Raw genomic sequence first — 13,063 nt, 5'->3', positions numbered from 1 at the left:
TGCACATCACTCATCCTATGGCTGGGGGTGGCAGGGGTAATGGCCAACAGGTCCCCTGTGAGTGGGGGTGGCAGCGGTGATGGGAAACATAAGCCCTGTGAGTGGGGCTGGAAGGGGTGATGGGCAACATAAGCCCTGTGAGTGTGTGGAAATTTAGCTCGCAAACTGAACATTATCTGCGCCATCTTGCCCCTCCCCAGCACCACGCGCAGCGAATGCACAGCCGCCATTTTAGGCACCCCACTCCCTCCCCGCTCACTCTCGACCGCCAGCGTTTTCCCTTGGCGCTGCAAGCATCCCCCCGCGCGCCGGCCACCCCCGCTCTCTCATACAGGCCATAAACCCTCTCCTTCTGCGCGACCCTGCTACGGAACCACTTCCGACCGACAACCCATACATGGTCATGCCTCTCCTTTGATAACCCCCTTCCTCTGCGCCCCATTGTCTGAACTGGTCCCAGGCCATCGCCTAGCCCTGCGGATGCAGTTTATTGCCCCTACTGTAAGGGAAACACCCCACATCAAAGGGATTACAGTAGAATCAAAGCCCCTACCCCCTGAGACCCGGCCGGTTGCACACACCCCCGGGAATTAGCGGAATTCCCTGCTGCGCGATAGCCATCTCCCACTGCGGGTAGGGTGGGAACCTCTACTGTAACCATGTGTGGGATCGGATCTGAGCCGGGGCTTCAGGGGATATTTCCCCGCACATCAAGGGAATCTCAAGAATATACTATGTGTAATAAAGCAATAAACCAGTGTATAAGAGACCAGGTCTCAGAGATGCAGTTAGAGCACCTCGTGACGATACCTTGCTGTCTGATCTGATGTGTTCTGCTCTGACGGAATAAAACTTTGTTTCCTGCCTTCCAGTCTCCGGCGCCTGCCTCTTTTATTGGTAAATCATCGAGTGGTATGAGAGGCGATTACCGCCGGGCAAATCCTTGAAAGATTATCGACTGAAACTGCCGCTACCATTTAACAATTGGCGTCCCAAACGTGGGGCCCATCAGCGACACGTGGATCCAGTGGGAGAGGTCCCGACGACAGAGTGAACGACTGCAACGATCGGGAGAGCTCCTGCCCAATAGACCCTCGTCTGGCAGCCGATCATCCGAACTTCACTGGTTCCGAGCAGACCTCTCTCGAGTGATCTACGGTCCTGACTGGGAACCATCAGGAGTGCCGCGGCAAATACGGAGAATAGAGGACGATCGGGCGCTGGAGGCGGAAGACGAGAAACTGTCCATGCGGTCCGGGTAAGGTCGTGAAATACGACAAAAGTGCGAAATAATTGATTGATTGTTTGAATACTAGTATTGCTCATTGATTGTTCTTTTTGAGATATTCGCTGTCTACAAACGGGGAGGAGTAGGAATACTCTCTCTCTCTCCCTTTGCAGATTGTGAAGGGTAGGTAACGCAGACTTTTGTCCCCGTTGAAACCCGTCGTGCCTATCTTTATCTCCCCATTGATTGATTGTCCGAACATTGATTGTTTTGAAGAATAGTGCTTTTGAGATATTCTCTGTTTGCAAATAACGTAGAATAGGAATATTCTGTCTAGTCTTTGCAAATAGTGAAGGGTAGGTAACGCAGACTTTTGTCCCCGTTGAAACCCGTCGTGCCTATCTTTATCTCCCCATTGATTGATTGATTGATTGTCCGAACACTAGTTGTTCGATATTGGTTCTTTGGAGGTATTCTCTGCTTACAAATAACGAAGAATAGAGATATTCTGTCTAGTCTTTGCAAGCAGTGAAAAGATAGGTAGTGCTGACTTTTGTCCCCGTTGAAACCCGTCATGCCTATCTTCTCCCCACTGATTGGTAGTTGGTTCTGCCCGGACCGCTTATTAGAGGTGAACCATCCGGCTCCACTGGAAGGCACCCCTAATAAGGACATGTTCACTAAATATGGACTAGTCGCCGTAGCTTATAGCAAGCTGTGGCATAAATATACCAAGAAGGACCCCGAAAGTCAGTGGCCACTGATGGGATCCTTCGACGACCATAAGATAGAAGCACTAGAAATAGCTCTGCGTAGCAATAAGACGACGCCTACTATGCTTGACAGTATCGGCATGTGGCGCAAAGAAGCAACGCAACGGAAAAAGAGGGAAGAAGTAAAAGCAGAAAAGGAATTACGAAAGGCAGCTCACCTTGCCGCTAAAAAGTTAGAAGAAGACATAAAAGAGAGAAGGGAAACTAAACTAAGACAGGAGCCCGAAACCTCAGGCCAGTACGCTGTTAGGACCCCTTCTCTGCTCTACCCTGTATTGTCCTCCAAGCAGCAAACGAATGACGAATTACTGTTAGGTCCCCCGACCATTTACATGCCCCCTCCGTATGCACCCTCCCAATCGGTAGTGCAACACCCACAACCCCCGAACACGAACGAAAGCAGTACAGGGGCCTCGGCCCTCACGGCCTCCGCGCCGGCTGAGCCTCTTGTACTGAACCTAACGTCGACTACAACGCTAGACGACCATGAGATAGGAAAGAAAGAGTCCACCAGAATGAATCGGTTAACTAAAGATGAACGAGCAGGAATTGACAAGATAGTAGGGACGCTGGTGGAGCGAAAAGAAAGTGAGGAGTATATAACGGACGTGTATAAATCGTATGCCGACAGCCGCAGACGACACTTCGTCGTACGGCTCTGTTATCGCACCCTGAATACATATGAGAATAGGTACCACGATAAAGGTCCCGAAGGCCTAGCGGCCCTATATAGGAAGGTAGACATTGGGGAAGAAAGAGAGGGCGATGTAACGAACCTCTTCACTCGTACACTCGAGGTCTACCGACACCTTAAAGAACATGGACAGACAACCACAACGGAAACCCCCATGGCAACTAAGCCCCAGGGAGGAAGGGCCGATGCCATGATGCCCATTAAAGAAGCTGCCCCCTACTGGGTCCCCCCACGGGGTCAGGGAACACACGACGACATCAACCACCAAGATGCGAAGGGAAGGGTTGTATATAACTGGGTCTACCAGCCGTGGGACCGGCAAGATATTTTGACCTTTAGAAAGACCCTACCCGACTTGAGAAAGAACCCGACTGCCTTCTACACTGAATTAGGCACAGCCTTAGGCTCAACGATAATGACGTTAGCAGATATCGACTTGTTCTTTGGGCTATGTTTGCCGGCTGATGTGTGGAAACAAATCCGGAAAGTTGACCACGCTGAGCCGTTCGGATATACCTGGGTACAACTCGATACCGTAGATAAACAGCGAGAACCAGGACAAAAACCCCCTAGAGACCATACACCTACACCCTACAACGGACGGAGAGACTTAGATGGAAATCAATGTGCATTCTGTAGAGGGTTCGGACACTGGAAATCCCAGTGCCCGGTCCTTTTGGAACTGAACAAAAATAGGGACCCCAATAGACACAACCGGAAGTTTGTTGATACCCACCATCAACGTCACCACACTTGATTAGGATCACGTGCAATCGAGCAAACGCCATTTTTTTTTTCCGAATACGCTAACCAGATCGCTGATACGTACAACGCTCCAGCAAAATAGTATGGTCAAACATTTTTTAATAAATTACAAGTATAACAACATTCCGGCAAAATGAACAGGATAAAACACGTTTTAAAACAACTATTTACATAACAGTCTGCTGCAACCTCCATCCCAAAGCCTTAACGTCCACGTGACACCGTCCTCGCCTCTCCTTCCTCGAAATTGCAACATTGGCCTGTTTTGGGCGGTCCCTCTTAGTTGACTTTGGGCTATAAAAGCCATGCAAAAATCCATTGACATCAGTGGCGAGCGATTGTGCGAATAGGCCGGAGGCTATACGAAGCGCCGAAGTTCTGGCAACACCAAGGCGGAGCCCGCCACGCTGTGCGGGCCTTTCCGCTTTCTCTTCTTCTTTCTTCAATAAGGGCTGATGCCCTGGCGGGGGGAGGCGACGCGGACGGACCTCCCCCACCTCCCCAGGTGGAGGCTTGCCAGGCACCCCAACCGCCTTTAACTCTCCGGCCAGCTAAGCTGCACCCAACCGTCTTTCACTCACCGGCCAGCTAAGCTGCACCCAGCCATCTTTTTCATCGGCCTGCTGAATTTCACCCTGGCACGCTGTGCGGGTCTTCCCAGTCACTTCTTCCTTCAATAACGGAGGGTGCCCTGGCGGGGGGAGGCGACGCGGACGGACCTCCCCCACCTCCCCAGGTGGAGGCTCACCAGCAGATGAGGGCACCCCAAACCACACCTTTCACACGTCGGCCAGCTGAGCTGCGCCCTGCCACTTCATTCGCCGTTCGGCTGAGCCGGCACCCCTGCACGCGGCCGCCAGGCAACCACCCAAGCACCGGGTTCACCAGGACTGCCGCTAGCGCCCGACGTGAGGAGTGGGCCCCCGCAGCAAGGTAATCGGGGACCCACCCCGGTGGTGATACCATCCAAACTGCTGTCGTCACTGCTACTGGAATCACCCCGGTGGCAGCACCACCCGAACAGCTGCTGTTACTGCTGCTGGCTCCTCTCCGGTGACTGTACCGAAGAGCTGCTGCTACTGCTGCCCTTGAACTCCGGCGGTCGACCCCTCCGGTTCCAGGCCTGGCCCACCGTGAGACAATTCTGGACTCAAAAGCTTGTTTGCTAGGGCATGGGCCCCACCCTTGACAGAACGCTCCCCTCAGCCTTGCAGAATTGGTTGGAGTCATTTGACATTCGACTCCTGCGGACTTCCGGTAAGGACAAAACCACCGCCATTGCTCTTTTGCCCCCCGGGCGGCCGCCGCCTTGCCTCCGCTTGGTGCAGTGAGAAAGTAAAGCGTCGGCGGAAGAACCCGCCTGCTGCCCCGCCCTAAGAACAAACCGTGGCTTTGCTACAAGGTTGCAGTGACGCCATGCTGACGCAAAGTTGACGCTAACGAAAGTTCTCGAACTACCGAAAGGAATTCTGGTTCAACTGCTAATTCATGGAAAGACTTAGACTGTGCACTGGCCCGACCCCGCCCCAAGATGGCGCTGATGTAGGAGTGGCCTATAACTCCTTGTGGCGTTCCAGCCACGTGACATTTGTGTTAAAAAGACATATATATATATATATGTATGCGATGCTTTCACACATGATGGTGGGGGAAAGGGGGGAACCGATTTTTATGTTAATCTAGTGTTGCTCATGTTGCTCGGCGCCTCTCACACCGTGGCCGGTCTGTGGCGGCTGTAGGCCCGTATTTCCATACTGACATTGTTTTAAATAAAGGGCTTCTTAAAAAGGAATTACGAACTCAGTGTCATGACTAATCATCTAGGTTGTTGAAGGTTTTTCTTTTGAATAAATGATTGTTACTCCTAAGCGAAAGCATACAGATAATACAGACACCATTTGCCTAAAAATCTTTTTGTTTAACGGAATTTGTACCCATCACGCCTGCCCTTTTTCCAAGAATTGTCAAATCAATAATGAACTATAACTTAAGGTATATGTCGCATGCAAGGTATGGTATCCTGCACCATAATACACGACCAATTGAGAAATACATGCACGACCAGGGAACGCGAATTTAGGAGATGAATGAACTAGAGCATCTTTGCCTCGAACTAAAGAATAATGGGTCAGTGGTATTACCCAACCCTGCGGCTAGCCTGGTACATGGTAGGTAGAACCTTTCGTGTCTGCGCGCGCTGGGGTATTTTGAATACTGCACCTCCCCTCCCCTCTTATTTCCCCTCTATAGGTCACGACGAAGTTCCGACTGAAGAGTGGAGTGGACATGGACCGCACCAAGTTCAATATCAGGGAAAACATAGACAAACGTTGTGAGATAGTGTGTAAAATTACAGACCACCATTGAGAACAAGAAAAACTGTATAATATGATTGTGCGTGTGTACTACGATTATACGATATGAATGTGTATGCATTTCATGTTCGGATCACTTGAAGAGAGCGTCATTGTATGATTGAAGTGTGCGTCCACCGATCAAAGGGAGGAGAATAAAAGGGTCAGACAACCCATAAGATAAACTACAAAATACTAAAGGTACGCAGCGTGCATAGGAATAGAGGACAGGAAAGGAGAGGTCCCCGTGCTCGACGCAACCCTGAGTCTCCGTCTTGTTGCATGTACTGTCATACCCTATCCGGCATTTGTGTGTACATGATCACCGAATTTATGTCTTTTCCCCGCTTGTGTTTTCTTACATGGAACAGACCCATGCTACTCCATGTTGTGTGTGCACCAAGTGGCCTATTATCTTACCCATCTCTCTCTCTCTCGTTTTGTGTCGTATGTATGCCAAAATAGCCTACTTGATGCACACGTCTCTCTCTCTCTCTCTCTCTCTCTCTCTCTCTCTCTCTCTCTCTCTCTCTCTCTCTCTCTCTCTCTCTCTCTCTCTCTCTCTCTCTCTCTCTCTCTCTCTCTCTCCCCTCCCTCGCAAAAGGCTCTCTCTTGCCCTCTTTTCTTCTTGAATAAATTAACGACATACACCCCTTTGGTAAGTGTATAATTGGCCTGAACACAGTGGTGTTCGAACAAATTGACAGAAACAAAAAACGACCATACTTTACCACGTTACTACCTCTCCTTTTTACAAACATTAAGCCTAATCAGCTGAGAAGGAAAGGACAGGTAAGACGACTGATGTCTCCCAATCTGACCCACAACACGGGGACTATATGTCAGTGGTTTTTGTTCTTAAAGGACACCATCTCCACCACCCAGAATTACCCCTGACCAATTAGCCCGAAATAGAATGTCTAAAGCACCCTGTTCTCCCAAAGATAACTCCAGCCCTATACTAGCCGTCTCAGAGTATCTCGAACAAAACAGCTGATGGCCCCTGTTTTAAACTGATAAAGGGTCACCTACTGTATGAAAAGGATACTCGTGAACGCATGACCATAGCACCTCGCACTTACGGATATTACCAAACCTTGCATTATAGGGCGCAGAAACTGACACCTAGAAGGCCAGACGATGGATAGGGACACCCACAGAACCCTGCACCACAGCAGCAATTAATAGATTAGTAACACGCACATTAACATCAGAGTTAATAGACACCAATCATATAGTAACAGATAAGAGCATTTCCGCAACTACTCAGTGGTTGGGAGAGAGAATGAAGTATGTAAATGTCTTCCCTGCCAAGATCTTTAAGACTTTCGTTTCTTATAACCTATTCAAGGATAACCTGCAGACATCGGAAGAGAGGGGTCGGATGTGACGCACAGTCTGGCTGCGGATCATAAAACATCTATGACATCGACCAAGGGGGAAGCGACGAAGCAACAAGAGAGTGAGACGAGGCACCATTATCAGAATGATGAGCGCGAAGGGCTACATCGAGGCCCCTGCTCACTGACCAGCGTGCCTGAAGTCTTAACCCGTCGGGCCCGATTGATGGGCCCAGTGCCGAAAAGATTCTGCTCTCCTTGGTCCGCATTTTTGATCTGATTCCATGCCACCCCATTCTCTCTTCCTCTTTCATTTAGACTATGACTTTGACCTACTACCGAGGAACAAAAGGCCGGCACCCTGTCTCAAAGGTACCTGTGGTGAACTGTGTTAAGGAACAGGACTATGATCAAAGAACAGTGAGTGGTCACACCCTGCCACGTGAAGAAATCGGATTTGAACTGGACCTTAGTTCCACCGCCGGTGCTCAACAGTGCCAACGAAAGAAGAACAACAATGAGAGCTTACCAGTGATAGCTCTTTATAAACAAGGACACTGGAAAGAAGAACCCATGTCAAAGTTGAAAATCCTCTCCCAACCACCTTATTATATTAACTATCTTCTTATCAAGTTTTCATGATGTTGCATCAATCACTTCCGACTGTACACTGAGAAGTTAAGAAAATGTAACTTTGTATAGTAACATTCATACAACACCAGCCATGTACACAACTATACTGCAACTTTGAATGTACTTCCTCCTCGCCTGCTTCATCAAACTGTATGAGACAATGTACAAATGTGTCAGATTACTCCTGCCTACCCTAAAGACTCTGTATCTTTAAATGTGTGACGAACATTGACGATACTGTAACTGAAAGGCTAACAAAGGCGAATATTGGCCGGACAAGCTGGCGAGATATGTTAAAAGGGAGGACTGTGGAAATTTAGCTCGCAAACTGAACATTATCTGCGCCATCTTGCCCCTCCCCAGCACCACGCGCAGCGAATGCACAGCCGCCATTTTAGGCACCCCACTCCCTCCCCGCTCACTCTCGACCGCCAGCGTTTTCCCTTGGCGCTGCAAGCATCCCCCCGCGCGCCGGCCACCCCCGCTCTCTCATACAGGCCATAAACCCTCTCCTTCTGCGCGACCCTGCTACGGAACCACTTCCGACCGACAACCCATACATGGTCATGCCTCTCCTTTGATAACCCCCTTCCTCTGCGCCCCATTGTCTGAACTGGTCCCAGGCCATCGCCTAGCCCTGCGGATGCAGTTTATTGCCCCTACTGTAAGGGAAACACCCCACATCAAAGGGATTACAGTAGAATCAAAGCCCCTACCCCCTGAGACCCGGCCGGTTGCACACACCCCCGGGAATTAGCGGAATTCCCTGCTGCGCGATAGCCATCTCCCACTGCGGGTAGGGTGGGAACCTCTACTGTAACCATGTGTGGGATCGGATCTGAGCCGGGGCTTCAGGGGATATTTCCCCGCACATCAAGGGAATCTCAAGAATATACTATGTGTAATAAAGCAATAAACCAGTGTATAAGAGACCAGGTCTCAGAGATGCAGTTAGAGCACCTCGTGACGATACCTTGCTGTCTGATCTGATGTGTTCTGCTCCGACGGAATAAAACTTTGTTTCCTGCCTTCCAGTCTCCGGCGCCTGCCTCTTTTATTGGTAAATCATCGAGTGGTATGAGAGGCGATTACCGCCGGGCAAATCCTTGAAAGATTATCGACTGAAACTGCCGCTACCATTTAACAAGTGGGGGTGGCAGCGATGATGGGCAACATAAGCCCTGTGAGTGGGGGTGGCAGGGGTGATGGGAAACATAAGCCCTGTGAGTGGGGGTGGCGGGGGTGATGGGCAACAGGTCCCCTGTGAGCGGGGGTGGCAGGGGTGATGGGCAACAGGCCCCCTATGGGTGTGGGTGGCAGGGGTGATGGGAAACCTAAGCCCTGTGAGTGGGGGTGGCAGGGGTGATGGGCAACAGGCCCCCTATGGGTGTGGGTGGCAGGGGTGATGGGCAACATAAACCCTGTGAGTGGGGGTGGCAGGGGTGATGGGCAACAGGTCCCCTGTGAGTGGGGGTGGCAGGGGTGATGGGCAACATAAGCCCTGTGAGTGGGGGAGGCAGGGGTGATGGGCAACAGGTCCCCTGTGAGTGGGGGTGGCAGGGGTGATGGGAAACATAAGCCCTGTGAGTGGGGGTGGCAGGGGTGATGGGCAACATAAGCCCTGTGAGTGGGGGTGGCAGGGGTGATGGGCAACAGGTCCCCTGTGAGTGGGGGTGGCAGGGGTGATGGGCAACATAAGCCCTGTGAGTGGGGGAGGCAGGGGTGATGGGCAACAGGTCCCCTGTGAGTGGGGGTGGCAGGGGTGATGGGAAACATAAGCCCTGTGAGTGGGGGTGGCAGGGGTGATGGGCAACATAAGCCCTGTGAGTGGGGGTGGCAGGGGTGATGGGCAACAGGTCTCCTGTGAGTGGGGGTGGCAGGGTGATGGGCAACATAAGCCCTGTGAGTGGGGGTGGCAGGAGTGATGGGAAACATAAGCCCTGTGAGTGGGGTGGCAGGGGTGATGGGCAACAGGTCCCCTGTGAGTGGGGGTGGCAGGGGTGATGGGCAACAGGCCCCCTATGGGTGTGGGTGGCAGGGGTGATGGGGACATAAGCCCTGTGAGTGGGGGTGGCAGGGGTGATGGGAAACATAAGCCCTGTGAGTGGGGGTGGCAGGGGTGATGGGAAACATAAGCCCTGTGAGTGGGGGTGGCAGGGGTGATGGGCAACAGGCCCCCTATGGGTGTGGGTGGCAGGGGTGATGGGCAACATAAGCTCTGTGAGTGGGGGTGGCAGGGGTGATGGGCAACATAAGCCCTGTGAGTGGGGGTGGCAGTGGTGATAAGAAACATAAGCCCTGTGTGAGTGAGGGTGGCAGGGGTGATGGGCAACAGGTCCCCTGTGAGTGGGGGTGGCAGGGGTGATGGGCAACAGGTCCCCTGTGAGTGGGGGTGGCAGGGGTGATGGGCAACAGGCCCCCTATGGGTGGGGTTGTTAGTGGTGCTGGCCATGCAACCCCTATGGTGGGCTGTTGTTAGTGGCCAGGATATGTATCCCCTGTGTGTGTGCCATTTTGCGGGTACGTGTCGTTTGTTTATGTGTTTGGTGTCTGACTTACCGTCTGCGCCGTCTGCGTCGGTCCCTGATGCGGTCATAGATGTAGAGTACTGGTATGACCTGCGCGATGGGATTCATGATGTGTTCGTGTCGGTTACGCTGCTTGTTGCTCCGTCTCGTACTCACTGCAAGCTGTTCCGTCTCGTAGCCGTGTATTGATTTGTGGCGCGAATCGTAGCTGATATGCTTGTTTTCCAGATGATGTGACGTGCCGTACGTGATGACCCGTCCGGCGTGTAGGAAGTACGCATCGTACTTGTCATGCCGGAAAATGCTATGGATACTGCTTCCGGGCGACACGGTTCCTCTTTGGGAGTTACGGCTCGTACGGAGAATGGGTCTTGATTCACAGCCTGTGTGTCGGTCGTGTTTTTGGCAGTTATGCGCATCGTACTTCCTATACAGAACGGACGGCTCCGGGCACGTGCCGGTCGCAGGATAAGGCTACGGACAGCTGTCCGACCGGCCATCGGAATCGGCCCCTAAGAAAGCGCTTTCAGCTTTAAATCAGCCTTGTTTGCGTTGCCAATGCTTGTTTAAATTGCATTCTGGTAGTTGTATTTTTGCTTTTTGTATTATACAACCATCGTTGTGGATGTCATAATACAAAACATGATTTGAATACCCATGCTTGCGACCTAGAACAATGAGAGAACTTAACATTTGGCCTCTATCTTGGTGCCCAAACACTGTCTCTTAGTAACATGTACATTTTGCTCATAGAGGAAAGGGGGAACAATTTTTTTTTAAATATACAAAAAAGGGTCAATTAAATTCGGGAAAAAAAGAAAAATGAGCACACAATTTATGAAAAGTCCCAAAACAAAAATCCATAAAATTTCCAATGTGAAATTATTTAAAGCAAGGGGCATCTGTTACTTCCCTTTCGGCCAGTATTCTTCACCTGCTCCTCCAGCCTGTTAATTTAGGGTTCTTCATATGTCAGGAGATGTGGTACAGGCACACCTCTTATTTAGCTTGGTATAGAGACTCAAGTGTTTGGAAAGAGACAGAGTGGGGTGGGAGGAGGGTCTTTGCTTCGGTCGAGATTATCCCACCAGACGTTGGCTGCTACTTGAGACTGCTCCGGGGACTGCTGCTACTTGAGACTGTTTCGGGAACTGGCTGCTACTTGAGACTGCTCCGGGGACTGGCTGCTACTTGACTGCTCCGGGGACTGGCTGCTACTTGACTGCTCCGAGGACTGGCTGCTACTTGACTGCTTGTGGCGATGTTCATGGTCCTGTTTGACTAGGCTCTGGCAGAGGGCTTGTATTCAGCCAACCATGGCTTCAAACTTGACTGGAGTTTTAGGCCAGTAACAGATCCTTCAGATCATTTCTTCCATTTGAGGGGAGAAAAAATAATAATAGTACCCAGTTGTAAGTGCCTGTCATCAAGCATGCAAGCATAGGAGGAGACACAAATAAGCTAAACCAGAGACCTCTTCCAGTAGGGTTATGGAACCCCGAGACCTTGTATTTCAAAGTGTTGTTGTCTTTGGTACAACAGGTCCCCTTTTGTGGTATTGTTTCCTACTTGCCTCTACTGCAGTTCTCTCATCAGCGCCGTCCTGGCTACAAGAATTGCCTTGTCTAACAAAAGTGCACCTTGATGGAATACCCCATAGACCACCCACATTCCTCTCCTTGGGTTGCCAATTTTTATCTAAATGAGAACTTTTGACATCTCTAACTGGCATTACGTGCAGCCATTTAATGCACATCCATGGACATGCAAATAAATCTAGATTTCATAAAGCGTTAGCTTCATCATTAGCTTGAAATAATGCTACAATGGCTATTTTTGATAGGGTAATAATCAAATGGGGGAGAAAGAAGGGCTTGTGAGCTGTGGGTGTTTTTTTGAAGCATTTCTGATATTAACACCCCCACCCCCCCTGAATTAGGGGTCTTTTGCAGACACCATGGCCGAGAATTTAGGCCTGAGTTATTCCACCAACGAAATAAATGCAATTTTGTCTCTCCCCTCGCTCTTGCAAGACAAAGATCTAACACAGACCCTGACCCAAACCACCGATTGGGATGAACTATCAGAGATTAAGAAAGAACAGCTACGCACAGCCATTCATGGCATCATAATGACCGAATATCTACGTGCGAATGCGGCACCGAAAGGACTCTGGGTGAATAACGCCCCATGCATTTTTCTCCACGACTTAACCTTTCGTAAAGACTGGTCCTCCATCTCCTGGAAGTGCACAAGAGATTATCTAGTTTTGATAATCAAGACAGCTACTAGATTGACCGAAGAACTCACATTTAAGATCCAGGTGAGCGAAAATAAACTCAAGAATATGGTACATCTCACAGTGTACAAGAAAAGACTGGAAGAAATTAATAAAGAGATGAACGAAACTAAAGATTACATCACACAAAACAAAATCCAAAAACTTGGAAAAGATCTAAAAAAGTTCTCAATGGAGCGGATGCATCCTTACAGTGCAGATGAATATAAAGTTCCAGACGACATCTATGATAACAATTCTAGCAACTCCAGTATGGGTTCCTCTTCCAACGGTTCAGATTGGAGCGGGGATGAGTCCTACACACCAAGGAGAAACAGAGGACAATATAGACGCCAGAATAGAAGAAGACCTAACACTTGGTATACTCCATATTTTGGCGCACAATCACATCCAGCACCCTACCAGTCATTCAATTCAAATTTCCAGGGTTGGGCGAGCCCCTTCTATCC

Source organism: Triturus cristatus, chromosome 9 (genome assembly GCF_964204655.1).
Source record: "Triturus cristatus chromosome 9, aTriCri1.1, whole genome shotgun sequence".
In the NCBI taxonomy this organism is placed as follows: Eukaryota; Metazoa; Chordata; class Amphibia; order Caudata; family Salamandridae; genus Triturus; species Triturus cristatus.
The sequence above is the reverse complement of the archived record's forward strand: the minus strand, read 5'-3'. Positions refer to the sequence as shown.